Source organism: Mustela erminea, chromosome 1 (assembly GCF_009829155.1).
Source record: "Mustela erminea isolate mMusErm1 chromosome 1, mMusErm1.Pri, whole genome shotgun sequence".
Lineage (NCBI taxonomy): Eukaryota > Metazoa > Chordata > Mammalia > Carnivora > Mustelidae > Mustela > Mustela erminea.
Window position 1 is genome coordinate 106,101,506 of NC_045614.1, and position 23,070 is coordinate 106,124,575.

Consider the following 23,070-nt stretch of genomic DNA (forward strand, 5'->3'; position numbering starts at 1 on the left):
TTATGATCAACACAAGTGTGACTCGGCAAATATGTTAAATCATTTTAAAGATGTAACAGGCAGATAATCAATCTTCAACTCATTTGTTATTTCTCTTTTATAACTTTAACTCTTCTCCTTAATTAACAACTAGATATTAGTGTTTTGAGCTGAAGTAGGAGGTAATGAATCATAGATCCCAAAATTATATGACAAAGACCGTCTTTGCAATACCAAAAGCCATACAGAAAGTCCCACTGAACAACTGATTTGAAGAATCTGAGTGAAGAGGCTGCATTGACAAGACAAGTGGCACTTGTCAAGACAAGTGGAACTCATAGTTGGGATTGCACCTGAAGAGGTTCCCTGAGGCCCACAGAGCAGTCTCAGATCCTGGCCTAAAACATGAGAAGGGATAGGAATATCAAGAGCTCCAATCCCCACAGACTTTCCCCCTTTCTTCATGGTCCCTTCCCTGTCTCTTTCCAAAAACAGTTTACAGTGTGAAAAATGATGCAGTTCATAGGAGAGAAGAAGAGAGCAGAATTAATAGACGTTACTATTACCTGGTAGGAGCTAATAACTACAACTGAGCAAGGAGTTTGGCTTAATTCACTGGTAGCCAAAATCAAAAGTACAATATAACCATTGTTATGAGGGGGCGGAAGGGAACCACAAAAGACCTATAAACTTGTCTGAGGTGACTTCCCCTTGGGATTATATTTGCTTGTGGGAATATTATGTACCACATTGAGCAACACAATGGAAAATATTATTTTTCCTTGTGAATCTGAAACGTTTCCTTCAATTCCTAAAACCTCTCAGGCTTCTGTCTCACTGAATATCATCTGCTGGTAATGGAGATCCTGAGTGTCCAGGTTGAGATTTTGCATTTGTTTCCACAGGGTCCACAGGGTATTCAGACAAATTTTTAATCTAATTTTTTTTATTTGAGTGCCCAGATTACAGAGGTTGCACAAATCTGAACTAGGTAAGGTCTAGGTCACTGGTTACTAAAGCTTAGGGCAGACTTACTTCCACTCAGAGCCAGAACTAAGACAGATGTTTCTAGTCATTGAGTTATATTAGCAGGTAGATGCCTCCAGGCCACTCTTCAACTATGGAAACAGTAGTGTTGGTCTGCGGTTGAAGCAATAGAATCAAGAAGGGAGCAAAGGTAATTATAGAGTTCCCTGCATTCACAGCAGTAAAATTCCCCCACCTTCAACCACAGAAATGGGATGTGTCAGCAGAGACTTTGTGCTCAGATGTACAACTGAGCAGAGACTAGGAGCAGCAGCCAAAAAACAGACCCCTAAAAACTACTTTGCTGTACCTTTCAACTACTTGTTTCAACTCGTCACTTAACTCACCTGACTTACCTGCTTCTGATGATATTGCCTTATGAAGTGGAATAATTTCAGGGTTTTTTCCTTGAATGATTTATTATACTTGGTTTTCCTTCACACCTTCCTTCTGATGCTTGTTTCTGCTTCGCTCATTCTGAGTTTTGGATTCTTTTCTTGACTGCAATTTGCATTAGCCAATTTAGGTAAACATTCAATCAGTCCAACACAATCCTAAAGACCCTACACATAGGCATAGGCCCTTAGGTCCATTATTCCTGTTAACTCACCTACAGAATCAGGGAAAGAACAAATCCAAGTTGAGAATGGTAGGGTCCACCACTGGACAACTCTGGGACCTTGAGAGAAAGGCAGGTCTGCAGAGTGAAAACTTGATCTTGTAAGAAGCCTGGTCCTGTGGATGGGATCCAAACAGATAGATCACAGAGAAGAAAAAAAAAATTAAAATTGAGGTACAGAAGGATGCTCCTGCATCCTTCCTGGGAACGGCATATTCTGCTATAAAAGAGACAATGCAGAGCAAGAGCCCACTCACTAATCCTGTCTGGGATCCTACATCCTGGGGTAGAGGAACCTGACAATTCTAAGTTTCATCAACTGCAAGCTGTACCCAGCAATTCCACTTCAGCATATATGCCCCCCCAAATTAAAAGCAGTGACTGAAATAGATAGTTCTATACCTATGTTCATAGCAGTAATTTTCCTAAGTGCCAAAAGGTGGAAGTAACCTAGAATCCATAAAAAAATAAATGGATAAACAGGAGATGGCATAGACATATAATGGAATATTATTCAATCTTAAATAGGAAGGAGATTTTGATACATTCTACAACATAGATAAACTTTGAAGATATTATTTTAAGTAAGCTAAATCTGTCATAAGAGGACAAATCCTGTATGACTTCATGTACATAAAGTAGAATAGTCAAAATCAGAGGGATAGAAAGTAGAAGCATGGCTGCCAGGGGATGTGAGTAGGGAGAAGTAGAAAGTTATTTAATGGGTACAGAATTTCGTGGGAAAAGATTAAAAAGTCCTGGAGATACATAGTGGTGAGGGTTGTACTGAAAGCTACGCACATAAAAATGGGTAGAATGGTAAATTATGCAAATTGTAGCACAATTTTAAATAAAGAAAAAAGAAAACAAGAGAAAGGGGGAAAAACAGTGAGTTGGGCCTGGTGGGACGTAGGAGGAGTGAGTGCCAGAGTTGTTGACATCCACCCGGTATCCTAAGGGAAAGTATCATCCCTGAGAGTATAGATGGAGGCTGTTGTTGACGCTAGCTGTGGGGGGCAAAAGGAGACAGATGAAAGTTAGCAGCGTTCAGTTCCTTATAAATATTGGCTCAAAGAGCCAGCCATGGGTGAAAGGGTTCCACAAATAATCCAAAGTTGTTGAACTGATTAGAGCACTCTATCTAATTTGTTCAAATGTCTGCTGATGCGCTTACAAAACACACACACACACACACACACACACACACACACACACACACAAGTGTGTGCTGCTCTTACATGCCTGTGCAATCCAGAACCTATTTAGTCCTGGGAATTTGCACCCTGTATGCCTTTGGCTCATTTAGCCTTGTGCTTGTCCTTGTCCTTGAGGATGCCCTATTGAACACCAGCAGGTATTATGTGAGGGAGCACACAGGTCAATGGGAGAAGCAGCACTAGAACCGATTTAATCAGGAGTGTCCCGTGCAATCGAAGCTCATATCCCTAGGGCCTCCCAAAGATTGTGTTCAAGCATCTTCATATAGGCAAGCAGCAATATGAGACTTTGGCTTCCAAATTTAACTCATATCTGTTCTTCACTTTGACTTCAGCCTCAGCCTTCAGAGAGCCAAATAGCTGAATGCCTAACTGTTGTGTCATTCCTGGTTTCTCTGTAGTGATGTGTGGTCAGTGACCACGAGACTGCACCAATTACCCGTGGGTCTAATCAATGAATCAACATCAGTAGATGTCTTGTTATTGTCAGAATATTCACTTTCAAATATGGGTAAGCATTTTAGATGTAAGTATGATTAAAACTACCTTGTGTGTTTTCATTTCTGAGACTCTTTGAGATTCATTTGAAGTATAAATATATATTTATGAACGCAGAGTAAGCTGCTGCAATAATTAATGGTGATTGTGAACAACACATTCATTTTCACATAAAAATAAGTATTTTTCAAATAGTTAAGTAGAGAAATATTAGTTCATGGGATTGCCTTGCTGAAATTTCACCATCATCATTGACTAAATCATCAAACACAGGAGCTGAGGAGGAATGAAGGCATCACTTCAGTGATCACTTTGAGAAAATAAATCAAGTTTGGGCACCTGGTTAGCTCAGCTGGTTAAGTGAATAATTCTTGATTTTAGCTCATGTCATGATCTCAGGGTCTTGAGATCGAGCCCCACGTTGGGTTCCACAATCAGTGGGGAGTCTGCTTGAGATTCTTTTTCTCCCTCTCCCTTTTCTCCTCACCCTCCTCATGCTCTCTCACTCTCTCTCAAATAAATAAATAAATAAAAATTTTTAAAGAGAAATAGACCAATTTAACATCCTGATTGCCATGTCACCTGAAATCGTTGCCTTAACGGGCAGAGTTAGCCACAAAGAACTTTACTCCTCCACTCACTTCAGTTGAGAATAAACATTTGTCCACAACCAAAATGTGCAGTTCAGTGACCACACGTTGCAATCTAGAAGCTGGCAGTGCTGAGAAATTACTTTTCCCACACTAAGTCCCACAATCTTACATTTCAAGTCCTGAAAATTTGAACCATTAAACATTTTGTAATATGTTATTAAAACATATTATTTGTGCTGGTTTTTCTGCAAAGGAGAATATTCCTGGATGTGGGATTTCATGCTGCCATCAGGAAAGTCCAGGGCTCAATGGAATGAATTGTTCACCCTAATGATGGTGATGCAGCTTCAGCCTTGGATTTGATTTCATATTGACTTCAGAATTTAGCCAAAAATCTGTGTTTGATATACTTCTGCCACTAAAATCTTGCAGTGTTTGGTAGAAAAAGCATCTAGTGCAATGCTGACCTCCTCTCCAGCATGGAAGAACCTAGGAGCCCAGAATGACCAGTTCTGGAGGGAAAGCGGAGGGCTGTTTAGTGACCCAATAGAGTTGACATAGTGTACCCAACTCCCAGTACCTCATGGGCTGACCCAAAATCCTGGGCCCCAGGGACGAGCCCTGGTATCCATGTACTTCTTAGGTTCAGTACTCTTTACTGTCTTTATGGTTTCTATTATTGATTTCCCTATAGGATAAGGAAAGCGCTTATGTTTTTACTTCTCCATTGCCTGGTACTCCAGTTTTCAGTTACTAGGGTCCCATTCCTGCTTTGAGTCCTTTACATAAATTGGGAGGGGGTTGTTTTGTTTTATTTTTAAAGATTTTCATTAATTTATCTGAGAGAGAGAGAGAGAGCATGAGCAAAGGTGGGGAGGGATAGAGGAAGAGGGAGAAAAGACTCCCCACTGAGCAGGGACCCCCCCCCCAACTTGGATGGCATCCAGAACCCTGGATGACTTGAGCATAAGGCAGATGTTTCGATGACTTAGCCACCCCCAGGCACCCCTATATAGATGTTTTTGTTAGTTGAAGACAAGCCAATGCATTGCTTTGGAGTCTTTAAACATTGTCTACATTAATGAGCCAGGACCATTACTCTGCTTTTTTAATAAGCTAGAACATAAGGCAACAAATCAGTAGATCTGTTCTTGTGCCTGAAACAGCTTCCTATTTATATAAAAGTTATTTGGTTGAAATTCAATCTTCAATATGTTGAGAAAAAAAAGCTCGTCAAATGTTCAATAAGAAGATTAGTCTAGGGGCGCCTGGGTGGTTCAGTGGGTTAAAACTTCTGCCTTCGGCTCAGGTCATGATCCCAGTGTCCTGGGATGGAGCCCCACATTGGGCTCTCTGCTCTGCAGGGAGCCTGCTTCCCCTCCTCCCCACCTGCCTCTCTGCCTACTTGTGATCTCTGTCTGTCAAATAAATAAATAAAATCTTTAAAAAAAAAAAAAAAGGAAAAGAAAAAAAGATTAGTCTATGTTTTGGGGATTTAAAAAAAATTCCCTTTCTAAAAAGAAGGAAGGAGGTGGAGGAGATGATGATAAATAACCAACAATTATTAAGATAATGGTCTTAATGCCTGTATTCATCCATTCAATCCTCACAGTGGCTTTGTCAGTTAACTCCTGTTCTTGTTAGACTCTAAGATTAACTAGCACTGGTACTGATTAGGGGACGTGAGACCACAGTCACAAAGCTAGGGATTGATAAAGAAGCCATGATTCAAACCCAGGTACTTTACTACATTCTTCTTCTATTTTTCATGATGGATAGAATATGGTCTTTAATATTTTAATAGTACAATTTTATAACTATATTGTGAAAGAATATTTTTGTCATTGTAACTTTCATTTAAACTTTATTTGTTTTCATTAATTAAAAACTGATTTTACTCACCCAAGTCATTCCAAATGAAAGTTAAAAGATTATGAAATAATCTTGAAAAGTTGTATGCGATTCAACAACCAGCCATTTATGACTTGAATCAATGTCAGTGTTCTTTTAGTAGTAAAGAAGCATATAACCCACCCTACACAGAAGGGTGGGTTGGGGTCAGAAAATGGGCAAAATGATATGGAAGTGGAAACCAAAGAATCTTGAGGTTTTCTGTTTAGGATATTGTTTCATCTAAAAAGAAGAAGAAGAAGAAAATCATAATTGTATTTAAAATGGCTATTCACCCATACTATAATAATGACTAGAAACTTCCCATCTGAAATGAAGGCACAGATCTGTCTTGTAAGTAGCCAACCTCAAAATGAACTACCTGTCACTCTACACTCAAAGATACTTAGCACGATACAAAAGGCACAATCATCTCTCAGATTTTGAATTTTCTCATTTTTAATCAGGCTGTTTCACTGCTTGTCTATATTCTTTTCTGTCCAAAGTACACAAGGGCTATTTTCCAAGCTTGTTGGGGGATATCTAGCCCATACGATATTAACCTATACAATGCTATTACTGGTCATAAATAGATCAAGATGACTTATCACCATGAAAATTAATCGTAATATCTCTGACTGTATTAGAATCTGCTTAAGATGTGCAAAGCACACTCATGACTTCAGTCAAGTCTCGTAACAACCCTGACCGTTAGGAGTTATTATCCCCAGCTTATAAGTAAAGAAAGAGAGAAATAGAAATGCTAAGGATCTCTTCCAGAATCACACAGTACTTTGATTGCAAATCTAGCACACATTGCATTATACATAGACTAATAATTAGAAATGAACAGTCAAAAGAAGAAGAGACTCCTTTGTATCTGGGATTTTTGAGGGCATCAATTGAGATAACCAATACTGTAGCATAGATCTTATTTCAAAAATAACAAAATGAGATTGAAGGAATTCCTCCTGCTAACACTCTTTATTCATCATGAAGACATTAATGAAAACCTTTTGGAAATCTGTATCAAGCCTCTCTGTATTCATTCTCTCTCTCATACAAACACACACACACACACACACACACAAACATATGTGTGTGTATCTTACATAAATTATATGTATATTCACATATTATATACACATTATTTTAACATAGGCAGAATATCTGCATGCAGAATTTTACATAAATGAATGGTACCCAAGTTCAAATCTACTGATAATTGAGATGTCTTGTGCATGGAGTGTGCTTTACAGAAATATTAATGCTAGTGGACTTGATTCAATGAGAGCCATGCACTGTCCAAGAGCTATGCCCATATTACTTATTAAAGAAAAAAATTCCTTTCACTAAAAATGTAGAAAACAGCTCTATCCATTTTTCATTATGCCTAGAAAACTATTACCAGGGATGTCTCATTATGTCGACTGCCTTCCTGCACATAAAATGCACATTAAAATAGAAAATTCATAAAACAAATAAATATCTGTTGTCATGTCTACATTTGGGAGGTGAAGGTCTACAGTTTGGTTGACAAAGGAAGATGGATGTGGATACAGCGTCACTAATAGAAATGGGAATTTCCTGCTGTAATTCAGTTTTCTCTTTGTATTCCATTACCAGGCTGGAATGGCTGGCCAGTAGTGACTGAATTTGGAGCTCTGGACAGTTTTATATGCACCCTTGTGTTAAAAAGATACTTTAGCCCTAACAGAAAATTATCAGAAGGCAAATAAAAAGTAATAAAGAAACAAATTCAGCTTTTTTTGTTGTATTTTTCTTTATATATACTTCTTAGGGGTTTTTTCCTTGTTATTTTAATGAGGTTTACTAAAATTTCTTTAGTATATTTGAATATTTGAACCTAAAATTCGGTTGGTAAGAAAAATATTAAGTGGTATCAACATTAGCCATCACATACCGTGTCTACTCTCACTAGGAACCTAAGAAATTCCAAATAAGTTACGGCATGGGAAAAAGAGCCCATGACCTATATGTATGGGTAAGGTTGTTTAGTTGGACATAAAGTTGTGAACTTTTCAATATTTCATGTGGTGGATACTAACTCACTAAATTGTAAAATCAAAGTTTCTCATTTTTGTATGTGTCAGAAATTACTGTAACTGAGGGAACTTTTTTTTCCCTTGATTATTCATTGTTATGATAAGCCTGGTGGAGAAACTAGAACTTTTCAAGTACATAAAAATCAACTGCAGTCACAAGCCCATGATATCTACATTTTAACTTTGAAACTGGTGCTCATAGCTCTTTGTCATTTCACCAAAAAACTTTTTTTCCGGAGAAGAGAAACATTCATGAGGCATGCCTCAGTCATATCCTTTGGAAAAGAGGTTATAAAGATGGCATGTCAAGGAAAAATTCAGCATAATTCATCTTAATACTGGATTCCATATTCTCAGCTTTGGTGGTCCACACACACACCCTGGAGATGATTCATCTCAGTACTGCCCTCAAAACCTTGCATAATGCTTTGCACACAGCAGGTGCTTAATAAATTTCTTATTATGCATTGAATCCTTAAACTAAAGCTATTTATCCTGCCCTTGTCCCATACTGCTCTCCGGACAGATTTGGTTAAGGATAACATCTGCTTGTTGGAGACATTTATTCATACAGCTGCTTTTTTGGTGTTACCTTTGAAAATACAGGCAGTTGGAGTTTGTTGTCATATTTAGGATAATCTATAAAGACAGAATGAGAATGACAAGTAGCCTGCAGCCCAGGAAACATGAGTGGCCATCTTCACAAAGAAGATGATTAATATTGACTTAACTCAATAGACATTAAAATTTTCAGGGAAAATTAATCAAATTAATTTTTAAAAGTTAATTTAATTAACTACTTCTTCAGGGATCCCCAGAGAAACAGATCCAAAAGGATATACGGAGAGAGAGAGAGGAAGAAAGGGATTTATTATAAGGAACTGACTTGCATGATTATGGAGGATCTGCAGTCAGCAAGCTGGGGACCCAGAATATTGATCGAAGATAAGCTGATGTTTCCACCCAAGTCCAAGGGCAAGAAAAGATCAATGTCCCAGCTCAACAATCAGACAGGAAGATTTCTTCTTTCTTTATGGAGAAATTAGCCTTCTTATTTCAACTGATTGGTTGAGGCCAACCCACACAGAAGAGTACGACCTGCTTTGCTCAGTCTACCATTTCAAGTATTAATCTCATCCAGAAAAACCCTCACTGGCACCCCCAGAATAATAGTGGCCAAATGTCTGGGAACCCTGTGGCCTGGTCAAGTTGACATGTAAAATTAACCAATCACAGATATGAAGGATTCCATTATTCCTTTCACACATCATTCTATTTCACTGATAGTTCTTCAGCTTCACAAGCTTATGTCTAGCTTTTAACGTAAGTTTTACCCATTTATTTTCCCAGTTTATATATAATATATATAATATCTATCATATATTATTAGTATAATACATAGTTATAAACATAAAGTTACTAATGTATAGTTAATTAATAGTATACATGTGCCTCCCTCATACATATATGCACACACACATATATAATCATTAGTTTCCTGAATACCTCCCCACACACTGATTCTCACTCTTCAAAAAGAACCATTTTTTAATTCCTAAAATGTTGATTTCCTATAAGATTAGAATTTTATTCTTTGTCTTCTCCTCTCTTTCTCCCTCTCTCTCTCCCCCCGATATGGCTAATAATAGGACCTGTCTTTTGGTTCAAACAAAGTTTCAGTCTGTGTTTCCCAGAAAACAGCACTTAAGGCAAAGTTTATAGGCTAATACTTTATTGGAGGTGCAATACTAAGATGCAGGAGGAGGGAGATAGAGTCCAAAAACAAACAAAAAACATAAGGGATGCTGCATGAATGAGCAGCTAGAGCCTTGCAAGAAAACTAGCCAATGGCTTGCGGCCATATGCAAAGCCTCCAGAATGGGAGACTAGATCCACTTCATCTCACAACTGTCTGTTCTAGAGAAAGAAGGGTAAGGAATTTGTTAGCCCCTTCCCATCTCCTGTTTCTCATGAGTCATCAAAGCTTCTGCAGCGGGGCCTTCACTACTCCATGTTGCCAGGCTGTGCTACTATTCAAGCCCTCCGTGAGGGATGTGATGGAGTGGCACTGGGGCCCAGACCTCCCTCTCCCCCTGGGGCAGGCTGAGATGAGGTGACAACCTGGTGGTCTATGGCCAGTGCTCTCCACTGAGCCAACAGCCAAGGTATGGGGGTGAGAAGAAATGAGGAACAAATCTGGAGCCATATAAACTTGGTCATATACAATCAATACTCAGTATTTATATTTTTGAGATTAAATAAATAATACTCATAGTGGAGTCCTATATTATTCTAGATTATATTTTCTTATAGAATTTAAATTTTTCCCTTCTTTTGAAAATTTACTTACTTTTATTTGCTTGTTTATATTTAGTTATTATTAACTTATTCCCAAACCCCGAAAAAAAGGTAAATATCTGTTTAAGCCTATCATGTATTCTACTTGGTATTTTTCCCCTTAGACACATTACTTTGGAGTCATTTGACCTCTTTCTCTCATCTCCAGCGTGCTGTACTCTAGACCTGCTCAAATCTGGTATTCAGAATGTCCCTTCACCATCATTTTGAAATTTTTTGATTGTCTGATATACTGGCCCCTGTTTCCTGAGTCCAAGTGTTTTCCCCTTTCAAAGTTTATGTTCCAATTTTGTTGGAACAAATCTCTCAGTAGCATTGCGAAAAAGGTAATATTTTTGAGGTCTTACATGTCTGAAGATATAGATGGGGTTCAGGGAAGACCTCCCCAAAATGTGACCCTTTGGCATATTATTTTGAGTTAAGGTTACATTCGAAACAACTGATACGGGAAGGACACTCTGATTGTCCTTATCTCCCTGGAAGAAAGAAATAAATTCCCCAGGTGAACAGTACCCTTCCTGCACCTCGAGGGTAAAAGGCATCCTCATCACCAGACATAGGGACTGCAGGGCCAGGAAGGTAATAGAAACAAACGTGGTTACTTCTTCATTAATTTGCAACCCCAAGCCCAAACTTCATTACGTTGCCAATTCTTCATAAAGATACAGAAGCTGACTACTTTGGTCACTTCTTTGAGCCTCATATTTTTATGAGCTCTTATATATACAAAATCGAGTTGTTTTTTCCTCCTATTGATCTGTCTAATGTCAATTTACTTATTAGACCAGTTGAAGAACCTAGAAGGGAAGAAAGGAAGAATTTTCTTGCCCTACAATGTCTTTATGCTTTTTCCCACACTTGATGGGGGTTTAGTAGGGTGCACACTGCAGGTTCCCTGGGAATTTTCAAGGCACTTCTCCCCAGTTTTGTTTTCTGAGATAGCTACTGCCATTTGATCCCTGATACTTTGGTGAGATCTTCCCTCAACCAGATATGCATATTCATCGTGATGGGAACCTCTTGGATCCCTTTAGTCTGCACACCTGTGCCCTTCCCTTCTGGGACATTTCATCGTGTCATCTATTTATTTGCCTTCTCTCCAGTTTATGTTCTCTATGCTGAAACTTCTATCATTTGAACAATGGTGCCATGATCTGATTTTCTACATTCCTGATCTTTTCACTCCCCTTTTCCTACTTCTTTCTTTTTGTTTTCTTCTCTGACAGACTTTGACTTTATCTCCCACGTCTCTACTGAATTTTTTATGTCTGTTATCAATTTTTAATTTTCAAAAGCTCTTTTTGATAGGATTTCTATGCTCTGTGTGTTTTTTCTTTAGAGCTTCCTTTTCTTTTTCTAGATGCAATTTCTCCTTCTCCATCTCTTTTGCTGCTCCTGTCAACCTCTAAATATTTTAATTATTAAAAACTCTTTAACTATTTACTTAAATATTGTTGTCTATTTGCTTCATTTAAATGTTTCAGCTAGCTATTTAAAACCGGACTTAGCTCCCCCATACCTCTTCCCTTCACTAGCTACTTTCTCACCTTCTGCAGTCTTATTTACACCATAGCTTTAAACTCCAATTAAATGCTGGTGGCTTCACCCTTTCATGATACGCTGTATAAAACAGCGCTCTTTGCCCATCACTCACTGCTCCACTGCTCTTTAACTTTCCTTTCCTGTATTTTCAGGTGAAAAATTTATTAGTAGACACACATGCACATACATGCACACACATGTTTATATTAATTTTAACTTCTCAGAAGCAACAGATTTCTACATGACAGTATAGACAGTGAGGCAAAGGAATCAGGGTCTCTATAGGGAGTTTAATCATCAGCTTGATTCTAAATGGCTTTCATGGGATTGAACGAAGAGTGGCAAACTCTGAATGATTCTTTTGGGGATTGTTTAAGTGCATAGTGTCTGCTATTCTAGGCAGTTTCTTTCTGGAATTTCTATTGAGTTTGTTTATATTTGTACTATTTATTGCAAGACAGCTGCAATTCAAAACAAAGGGCTATCTGTGTAGCAGATATTTAAGTATTTGGTATCTTGTCAATTTTGTCTGCTTGCTTGCTTTTTTAATTTTTTATTTATTTATTTTTAGCAAGCATGGATTATTCTGACTGATTGAGCTAAATAGAAATGACCCCAAAACAAAAATAAAGTTTATTGGGTTGCAAGTTTGACTTACCTAATTTTAGAAGTATGCTGATTACCCAGAAAATGTCCTTAAATGGGATTTTAAGAATGGTATAAGAATAATTTTGAATCTTAGAGACTGTTTTAAAGAGCTGAAAAAATTAAACAGGTAATGATATTTAAAACCCAAGGCTGTGTCAGAGTTGAAGAAGATGGACTCATTTGAAAAATATGCAGGTAGTATTAACAAAATGTATCACATCTTTGGCTAGCCAGCATCTTAACATCTATAAGTCCATGACTGGGGAAATTTCTTACTTAGTGAATTTTGAAAGGAAGTAGAGCCAGCCTTCCACTATCTAAGCCAGTAAGATCATATAATAATTTTCCCAGCCTCCTTTGCAGCTTGTTTACGAACATGTAATGCAGGCTGGCCAATCATGTTCACCCACATGGGAATTCAAATCAGGAGCCAGTGATGCAAAAAGGAAGGCTTGTGGAGGACCCATGTCACAAGCACCATCCAGGATCCAGTGACCACAGTGAAGAAGAGATCTAGTGTCATCTGTGGCCACCATGGCAACAGGATTCTCACCAGACTAGTTCTTCCTTTTGTTCTGGGTCTGCTTCTCCAGCCTTCCTGTTAATTCCTCCCATTTTTCTTCTTTTAAGAATTACTCTTGTGCTGAAATCAGACTTCAGTTTCTCTTGCTTAACACTGAAAACACTGACTAGTAGCAAAACACTGCCTACACTCCAACAACCATAAATACATTACTATTGGAGAAGCTTGGAGTTTATCAAAAAGAGTTGCAGTGAGCTGTATTAGAAGCTGAGCTTTGGGAGCATTGGATGTATCACTTGTTCGTGCCCTTCCCTGTGTCCTTCAGTGGAACACCCTCCAAATGATGCTGCTGTCCAATTCCCTTTGTCTTAGAATATATTATAGCCCTCTTTGAGCGGGGATAGTTAGAAGTGCCTTAGCATTTTGTAATCCTAGGGTTGACTGAACATTCATGAAATGATGTTATCTTTGGCTCCAGTGTAAGGAAAGCAAGCAGATTCATCTAAAGGTTTTTTTGTATTTTTGTTTTTTTGTTTGTGGATGTGATGCCAAATATCCACCGAAAGACACAGAGATCAAAGTGAGGCCCCCAAAGATAACCATCTTCAGACCAGCCATCCATTACAGTTGCATCTGCAGACTTGTTATTTCTTCTTTGTCTGTGCCCTCATCAGATGTGGCATGTTGTGGTAGGAGAGTAGAATGGGTTGGAAAGGAATATAAAAGATGTTTCGATGTGGACAACAGCTTGTGTAAATCTTTGTGAAAGATCTCTCCTTAGAGCTGTGCTTGAAACATTGAACCACCTGCTCCCATGATGCCCAATGAGCACTGTGACGTCAATAAAATTTCCTGAGATTATATAAGCTAGCCAGATACTGGTGCCCAGGGAGTTGTCAACTTCTAAGTGAAGGTCCTTAAAGCTCAGGATAGGAGAGGAGCTTAGCAATTGTGGCCAATGGTGTTAAAACCCAGTAAAGCAATATATAAACCTAAAACACTTGGCAAGGTCTACTATATATGGTTGACATATCTAAAAAAGACTTGGAATGAAATTATTAAATATAGTTCACCATAATCAACTTACTGTCCAACAACTTGGTGTACGAATTTTCAGCATACTGACTAAGAGTAGGGGCTTTGGAGCCAGGCTTCTGGTTCAATCCTGGCTTATTGCCCACTCACTATTTAATACTGAATAAGTCACTGAATCCCTCTGAGCCACCATTTTCTCATTTACAAAAATGTCCTAAAGAATAACCAGTTCAGGGGTTCCTGGGTGGTTCAGTGGGTTAAGCCTCTGCCTTTAGCTTTGGTCATGATCTCAGGGTCCTGGGATCAAGCCCTGTGTCCGGCTCTCTGTTCATCAGGGAGCCTGCTTCCCGTCCCCCCCACCCCCCCCCCCCACCCGCCTGCCTCTCTGCCTCCTTGTGCTCTATCTGTCAAATAAATAAATAAAATCTTAAAAAAAAAAAAAAGAATAACCAGTTCATAGTATTTTGACAATTAGTAAAAGAATACTTAAAAGTTGCTATATAGATACATGACCCATAGTAAGTGTACACTTAATTATAACAATCACTCATGATGAATGAGCTCAAGTCCTGTCTGTTCCACAGCACCTTCTACTGGGCTGGTCTCTGGCTGGCTCTCTTCATGAGTCAGCTGCAGAGATACGTTTTTCCCTTTGTTATGTGTCTTGGCAGTGACTTCCCTTTACTATTTGGCTCTGTCCTCTGCCATTGGTACACATTTTCCCTTCATTCTTAAAAAGGTCCCTCCTGATAGCAAGTTCCCATCCCTGTATCAACTTGAATTTAAGTGTGATGATACTCTGTTTTACTGAAAACAACAAACTAATGTGCGTCATCCCTCTCATTCTGCTTTGGTGGTGCTGTTGACCTGTTTAGTTTGTTTCAAATAATGCCCAGCATATTGCAGCAAAGCCATAGAACCAGTAGACATCCAACCTAGAAGGGTTTCAGGTACTTCTCCACCAGCATGAACAGACTATAAATTTCCCTTTTTGCTTCTCGCCTATTAAATCAATTACTAACACAGACATCACAAAACTTCTAGTTTCCAAGGTACACTGCAAATATCAGTGCAGAGCAGTGTCTTATTTATGCTCAACTGCTTTTATTTTGATGTCACCTTCACCCAACCCCAAATTTGGCATCTTTGGCTCCTTTGGATTTGTTCTCTGTAATGTTTAGTTCTTAGATTTCTAATGTTGACCTATCTTGGCTCACTCTCTTGGCCCCAGGCACTTCTACTAGGTTAAAAAAAAAAATCCCTTGTGCTAACTCCTGCCCTAAGTCACTCTTGAGGTTGTATGTGGTAGTAAGGAACATCATTCTAGAGTGAGCTTATCTGGCTTCAAATCCGAATTTTTACACTTTTTAGCTATGTGACCTTGATCAAGTGGTTTCACCCAGTTGAGTTTCCATATTTCCTCAGAAAATTGGTGTTGACATTGTCGAAACTATAATATGAGGATCAAATGTGACACATAAAACGCAAAAAAAAAAAGAGTATTTTATAAACTATAGTATTGTTAGCCATTCAAAACTGGAAAGATGGCTAATAAAGTCAGCAAGTAGTAAAAGGAGCTATCATCTCTCTTGTCCAAAACAAAGTTCTATTAAGATATATTTCTTGAATTCGACCCTGATGCCGGACCCTTAAAGCAAAAGGAAGCAACAATCTCTAGGCCCAGAAAAATCAGAATTTTTCCATTTTTGTTCTTAGTATTATTTATTATGAACTTTTTGCTTCTAGGACTTAAGGAAATATTTGTTAACATGATAACTGTCAACTGTCTTTTTGAAAATTAGGCTACTGAAGATGTAGCACTTGGGTTGTATTTCTGCATACAAAACATTTTATTTTAATAAGACACATGTTTATGTGTAAGTCTTTCTTTGGTCATGCCCCTAATGCCACAAAGTAGAGAGCTCAGGTAATGGGCAAATGCTGCTTCCCATGGAATGTGAGACTGTTTGACCTTGGTGAAATAGTAGAGTGGGTCACTGCACACCCTGTAAACTCACACCCAGACCAAATAAAATAAATATTTCTCACCTTGCAAGTGGGGCACTTGAGAGGTTGGGGTCAACTTCTGTTGATTTAGGACTGCTCTCTGGATTGTCAAGGACAGACCTGTGATCTCATCCACAAAATCACACTACACCCTTTCTTCAGGACCTAAAAGGGGAGAGATTTCAATAATAACATCTGGAATTTCTGTAAGACACACTTCTTTTCAAACCCTAAGGAAAGAATTGATTCAACTGTGAATCAAAAAGTCTTCTAATTATCCTATTTGATAGGAAAACATAGAGCAATTAAGGGATTGATCCTGTTACTCCGTGTACACACTCCCACTAGTTACGTAGCTAACTTGACATTTGCTGCTTAGTCCCAGAGCCTTTGTTCTCTCCAAAACCTTTTACTCATCTCTTCAGGCAATTTGATTTATTATAAATTGTGCTGTTGCCAACATTTCCCTGAACATCGCTTTTCTTTTCCACTATGAAATTAACTCTGACATAATAAACGAATGTTTGAGCCTGTGCTGCTCTGTGTATGTGTGTGCTAAGAGGGGGTTGTGTCACTGCAGGGTGTCATCTCTATACACTTGGACTGTATTCTGGGTGTCCTCATTCTGGACAACAGAGAAGAGTGTGGGACAGTTTGGCCAAAGATCTTAGAGGCTTCAGAGGGGTGGCCAATCAGCTCTGTCTCCCATGCCCATTCCAACAGTTGATGGTAGCTTTGGAAAGTTATGGTGGAGATTTTTGAGATTGGGCCCAGATTCAGTAGGAAAAAGTATTGTGGCTCATTAACAATGCTGGCTGCATGTACATGAAGGAGAAAAGCTGTGTCTGTGCCATTTGTATACCTCTCTGGTGAGCATTCAGGGCCGTTGAGTGTTTCAACCTTATCAACCAAGAGAGGCAACACAATAATTTCTCAGGACAGAAGGTTCAGGGGTGAAGAAGGACAGGATCTAAAATGTGGGACATTTATATAACACTTTGCCCTTTACAAAGCACTTGCTCCACATAGGATCTTATTTAATCCTTCCAACAACTCCATGAGGCAGATGCCAATTTTATCTCCCTTTTGCAGCAGAAGGATTAAAGGCTAAGAGAATGTAAAATGGTTAGTCCAAGGTCCCGAGTATATCATAAATGACAGACTCACTACCCAAGCCCAGAATCTTGGATTCCAAGCCCTGCACCAGAAGGTTATGAGTCGATCAAACCCTCAGTTTTCCCCAGAGTCAAAGGGTGGACCTGAAGGTTTGGTTGGGTTTGCTCTCTCTGGGGAGCTTTTGGATCTCAGCAGAGAAGTGCAATGTGCATACACAGATCAAGCATAGACACACTCCTCTTTCTTTTCTTCTTTTCAGACAGTCTTCTTTGTGAAAGCATTTGAACAGCCTTTACATAGCGCTAGGAGAGACAAGGAGGTGTTGCTAAATAAAATATAATGTGCTTTGTTTGAAGGGGCTTATGCTGCTTCATTTGTAAATTCATGTTAATCCAACTGCTCAGTCTAATTTCTGTAAGCAACATTAAGGCTTTTGCCCCCTATCTTCTGCAGCAGGAAAATGCTGTGCCTGTTTTGGAAAGAATTATCTTCTTCCTTGAGGGCAAAGCCTAAATTCCTTTCCTCGGATTCTTGCCAAAGGTCCTAATTAGGACATGCAAATATACTTATGCAAATGAAGCCATGGATCCCAGATTTTTGATGCTTTGGGGAGAGTTTGGATAAAATAAACTCCCTCTTCAACTTCTCATCGATGCCTCCTAAAACTCTTGCTTTTTTTAAATTAAAAAAAAAAAAAAAGAAAATAGGAGGAAATCATTCTCCTAGTTTAGGATCCCACATTGGAGAATGATAAAAACTTACATGGCTGACCGCAGTGTGCACAGTGCTTTTGTCAACTTTATATCTAGGTCTTAGAATAACCTAGGAGGTAAACACCACTTTCCTCCTTTTATAGATGAAAAAACCAGTGGACAGAGAGGCACAAGAGTGACTTGGCTTTACCTAAGACAACTGAAAATTAGTAAAGGCTAAATGAAAATCTAGTATTCTTTGATAGCTTACCTTCTGTTCTTTCCCCTCTAATACCCTCTCAATGGAAGGAAATACCACCTTATATGCACATAGCATTTCATGGTTTATAAATTACCCTCATTAAAATATTTGAACTCAAACATTGAGTTCACTACTTCAATTCAAATATTTATTGCCATCAACTATGTGCTTGCCATACATTATTCCCAGTGCAAGTGATACATGGTCTCTACTCTATTAGTGTTGATATTATTGGTTGGAGGGAAAAACTAATGAATAGGTAAGCAAACAAATCAATAAAATAAATTCAAATAATGGTCATTGCTATCAAGAAAATTGAATAGAATAATGTGATAAGCAATGACCAGTTGGTGGTAGGAATGGGGTATACAGGTATTTGACAAGGTAGATAGATTTTGTTTTTGTTTTTGTTTTTGTTTTTAAACATGTCATAATAGCTGAGACCTGGATATCAAGGAACAAGTCAGGAATGTCAAGAAGATTATTCCAGTCCTGATGTGATGAGATATTGATTGATATTTGAACAAGAGACAGGAAGTCCATATAACAGGAACTGAACGACTGAGGAAAGAGATATAGATGATAATTGAAGAGACAGGCAGGGGCTAGATCAAATGAGGTCTTTTATGCTACTGTGCTAGGATTATAATCTAATTGCTATGGGATGACTTAGGAGGATTTTAAGAAATTTTATTCCCCAGAGTAACCTGTAGGGTGGATGTTATCTTTGTTCTACAAATCAGCAAACTCAGAGATGTTTAGAGATTTACCTAAGGATACACAGCTGATAAACAGCAAGATTCCAGTATTCAGGGTCCTAATCTGGGCTTATCTCTCTATCTACTGTAGGTGAGCCTGGAAATAAACACACAAAGCAGGAAAATGGTACAGCCTTAGGTGACTATTATATGTACAAAAATATAGTAGATGAGTTCCCTCAGGCACATCCAGGAGCTCCCTTCATTAGGGAAGTCCTACAACTATATGGATCCATCTAGAAGGATACTGCTGAATCTCTGAGGGCCTTTGGCTTAGCCTTAAGACAAATATTCTATTGAAGTTACTATTGAATATTCAGCATTAATGCATTTCTCCTAAAGCCCAATATGCTTGACAGATTGTTTTAGGAAAATAGGGAACACCAAAGACTAGGGGCTGCGGAAGTGTCACAATCAAGCCACAAGCTGTGCTCCACTTATCTTTCCAACTTAGCCTCCCCACTCCACACACACAGCACATTGATGGATGGCAATCCACCCATGTGTCTAAGATGGAAAAAGTGCCTTCAGCATATTCTAAAATCTAGTTCATTCATATATCACTCATAATACAATTACAGTCAAACTTTCCCTTTTTCTCATTCTCCCTAAGGCAAATTTCATGGGATTAGCTTTGCATTCATTCATTCATTAATGGAGTGTCTACTGAGCTATGGGTTGAGCCCTATGTGGGGTGTAGGCATGGCAATATCACATAGCCTAGCATTTTCAGTCTCTCAGAGACCAGAGGTCTTAGATCTCTTGGGTCTGCCCCTTGTGGGATTCCTCTTGTTCCTATTGCTCCCTTTCACTTGGTTCCAAAAAGTTTTGCAGGTTGGGGTGATTCAGTTGGTTAAGGGTCTGATTCAGTTGGTTAAGGGTCTGACTCTTGATTTCAGCTCAGCTCATGATCTCAGGGTTCTGTAAGATCAAGTCCCACTGCCCCCACTAACTCATGTGAGTGCACATACTCTCTCTCTCTCTAACGAAGGAATTGTTGCCGGTAATGCAGGACAGTATGATTTTTGTCTTGCCTCATCCCCTTAAGAATATTATTCTTTGCCATTCAGACTTGATGATCCTCAGAGGCATCAGGGAGAGAATATAGCCATGGTCTAATTGTCTCTTAATTTGTATATGTTAGAGAATGGCCTGTCCTTATGATCTTTCATTATTTTCAGCTACTTATCCCCACACCTTCACTTTCAAAAATCTTTCATCTGAAATTGGTTTCCCTCCTCTTTCTTGCCTAACCTTCTTCCTAGCACTCCAGTGGCTCTTGTCCAGAAGAGGGAGAGATCACCTTTGCTACTTAGAATTCCTTTTTTTTTTTTTTTTTTGCAATTAATTGTGATTCATTGGTCTTTTGATCATTTAGCTTTCTTTCTTGAATTAGAAACCCAAAGTCCTTGATACCACTTCAACAAAATTTATATATACTATGGGTATTTTTTTATTATATTATGTGATTTTAAAAGGGACTGGCAAGAAGCTGTAAGAATGGTTAATAAGAAATTACAACTGAATGGGAGAGACCTGTGAACAGCCAGGACTGATCATGACTAACATTTTCCATGCATTTTGTTAACATTCAGACTCAGAGACTGCTATATTTGAAAAAGCCTTAGAGATTATCTGAATATGTCATCATTTTATGCTGAAGGAAACTGAGACATAGTGAAGAAATAACCATTAGAACTACTATATCTTTAAACTGTGGAGAAAACCATTCCATATATTTTAAATAAGGGGAGCTTATAAGAAGATTACTCTGATTTGCCTTGCCATCCCAACTCCTACTATGCATCTTCTCTGAACCATCCTACACCCAGAAAGATAATTCTTTCTTCCTCTTGCTAGGTTTGCCCTATCCACGTGATAATGGGCTGCTCTGCCCCATTTGCATTCCACTTCCATGCCAGGAATGGCACCATTCCTCAAGCCCAGTTTATTTGCTGGAGCCCTGAGAATCTATAATCGACACCAGGATCCTGCTTCAAAACAGTCATATTGCTTAGAATCATAAATCAGAACTCTCCTCCCTAACTTGATGAGCACAGTTTATCATCTACAGATTGGTTAACAAAGCAAGTCCAGGTGAAACACAAGTTGTCACATTCCAGAAGTTATATTCAAACTTTTCGCCAGGCCCTCTCCTCCACAAGGACAGCCCTAAGGCTATGTTTACCCCACCATTCAGTTCCAACTCATTCTCACCTCCTTTGGCCTCATAACTGAGAACCCCACCCCCCAACCCAAGCTAGAAGGGCAGAGGCCGTATCAGTTAAAATGTTTAAGAAAATATGTGTAAGGCCTAGGTGGAGACTGGATTCGGCTTCTGCCAAATTTGTTCTTTGTGATGTTTCACATTCTGTTTTCCTTCACCCACTTCGTAGCCCTCAGTCAGAAGACACCTCAGTTGCTTATAATTTAGCATAACTGGCAGGAGTTTTTTCTTCAAGAGAGATGACGTTGTGAGCCTTATATTTTTCTGTTAGTTAGGGGTTCACAGCTCTCAGTGTGCATTAGAATTACCTGGACATCTTTCCTACTGAGGCACAGGCCCCACTGTGTTTCATTCAATCTCAATCTCAGGGTATGGAGTTGGGTATTAGCATTGTTTGAAACCTCTCTAGGAGATACAGAATTTCAGCCAGGACTGAGAACCACTATCTGGTTAAAAGCTGTTTTGAGCTTGAAACATTGTGAATACTGAGTGAGTAATATTTCTTTGGAAAGTCTCTTCTGGAACCCCTAAAACTATACTACATGAACTGTTACTTCACAATCTGTTATATTCTAAATAAGTTTTGCTAAAAGACTATAAGATTTAGCATGAGAGAATTTCCAAATTTCTTGCTCAGGAGTATCTGAAAGGAGAATTAAATTCACAGTTGATTTTTAAGAGGGAGCTTAAGTATTCCACCAATTGACCTTGGCCAAAGGCAAGGAAGAATTGGTAGGTGCTTAGAACAAATAGAAGCAGCAAAAGAAATCTCAAAGGAAGGTCCAGATATTATGTCCAAAGAGAATTGGTTCATGAATCCTGTTCAGTTCAAAGTCACAAGGCAAGAACTAAGAAGAGGTTAGCCTACGGGAAGAGGATGGGGGTATAAGACATTCAAGAATATGGGGTTAAATTAGTTCACTCAAAGACTCCATCTAAGGATAATAGGGCATGATGGGAATTGGGATTCAGGAGGAAGGTGACAGTGGAGGTGCACAGCAACTGGTCTGGGTAAAGGATAGACCTTTATTTTAATCCCCAGTGCTTTGGAGGGAATGGAAAAAAACCAGGTTCCCAAGAAACTAGAACAGAAGGAGGCATGGGAATTTTTCAGCAGTGGGGAGATTTCCACTTTGGAGAACTACTGAACTTAACATGTTGAGGTTAATCCCAAATCTACCCATTCACTGGGGAAGTCTATTGGCACACTGATCTGCTGACCCCCCAGCTGGTTCAGGGGAGGAATCAGAATAGCCAGTAGAGAAGCTGAGGTTCATTATCCAGAACTGAGATAGTATTAGGCTAAGGCAGAGTCTAACTTTAAAGATATGGGTGGTCAAGGACCATACTGAGCTTGCCACAGTATGCCAGATGGGAACTATAGCCATTGTATTTGGATATTATGTGAAGAACTGGCAATGAAGGCTAGAAAACTTGAGGACACATGGGGACAAATGCCTGGGCAATAGATAATTTAAAATGCCTTGGTATTATGAATAAATGAAAAACATGTTATTGTTTAGATGGAATAACCAGAACATCGCTGTGACAGAATGAGCCAGTTCTCTGTCCCTGGAGATGTTTTCTTAAATCTGAAAGTGTGACTACATGCTCTCCTTTTCAAGACAGCACTAAGTAACTGCAGGATGTCCTACCATCAAACAAGGGTAAAGGCTGAGAAAGAAGGATAAAGAAGACTTAAGAATCAGGAGACAAACAGAAGGAAGTCCCAGGATGATGGCTGTGTAGCAAGCCTAGTCCACCAGCAGTCCATGCTGCAGGAGGATGGAGAGCTCTGAAAGATGGTCTGTAAGAAGAAAGAAGTGGAGTGGGGCTCAGGAGAATGGGATACGGTCAGATCAGGTATGTTTGAAAAGTCTGTTAGTGTATGGAGCCAAAATTTAAATAGTCACAATGATTACTTTTTTAACCATAATCTGTGATAAAACTACATTCTGAAGATGGAGTTGGGATGAGGTAGAGGGTGTAGAAGGGCATTAAACTCATCTACAAT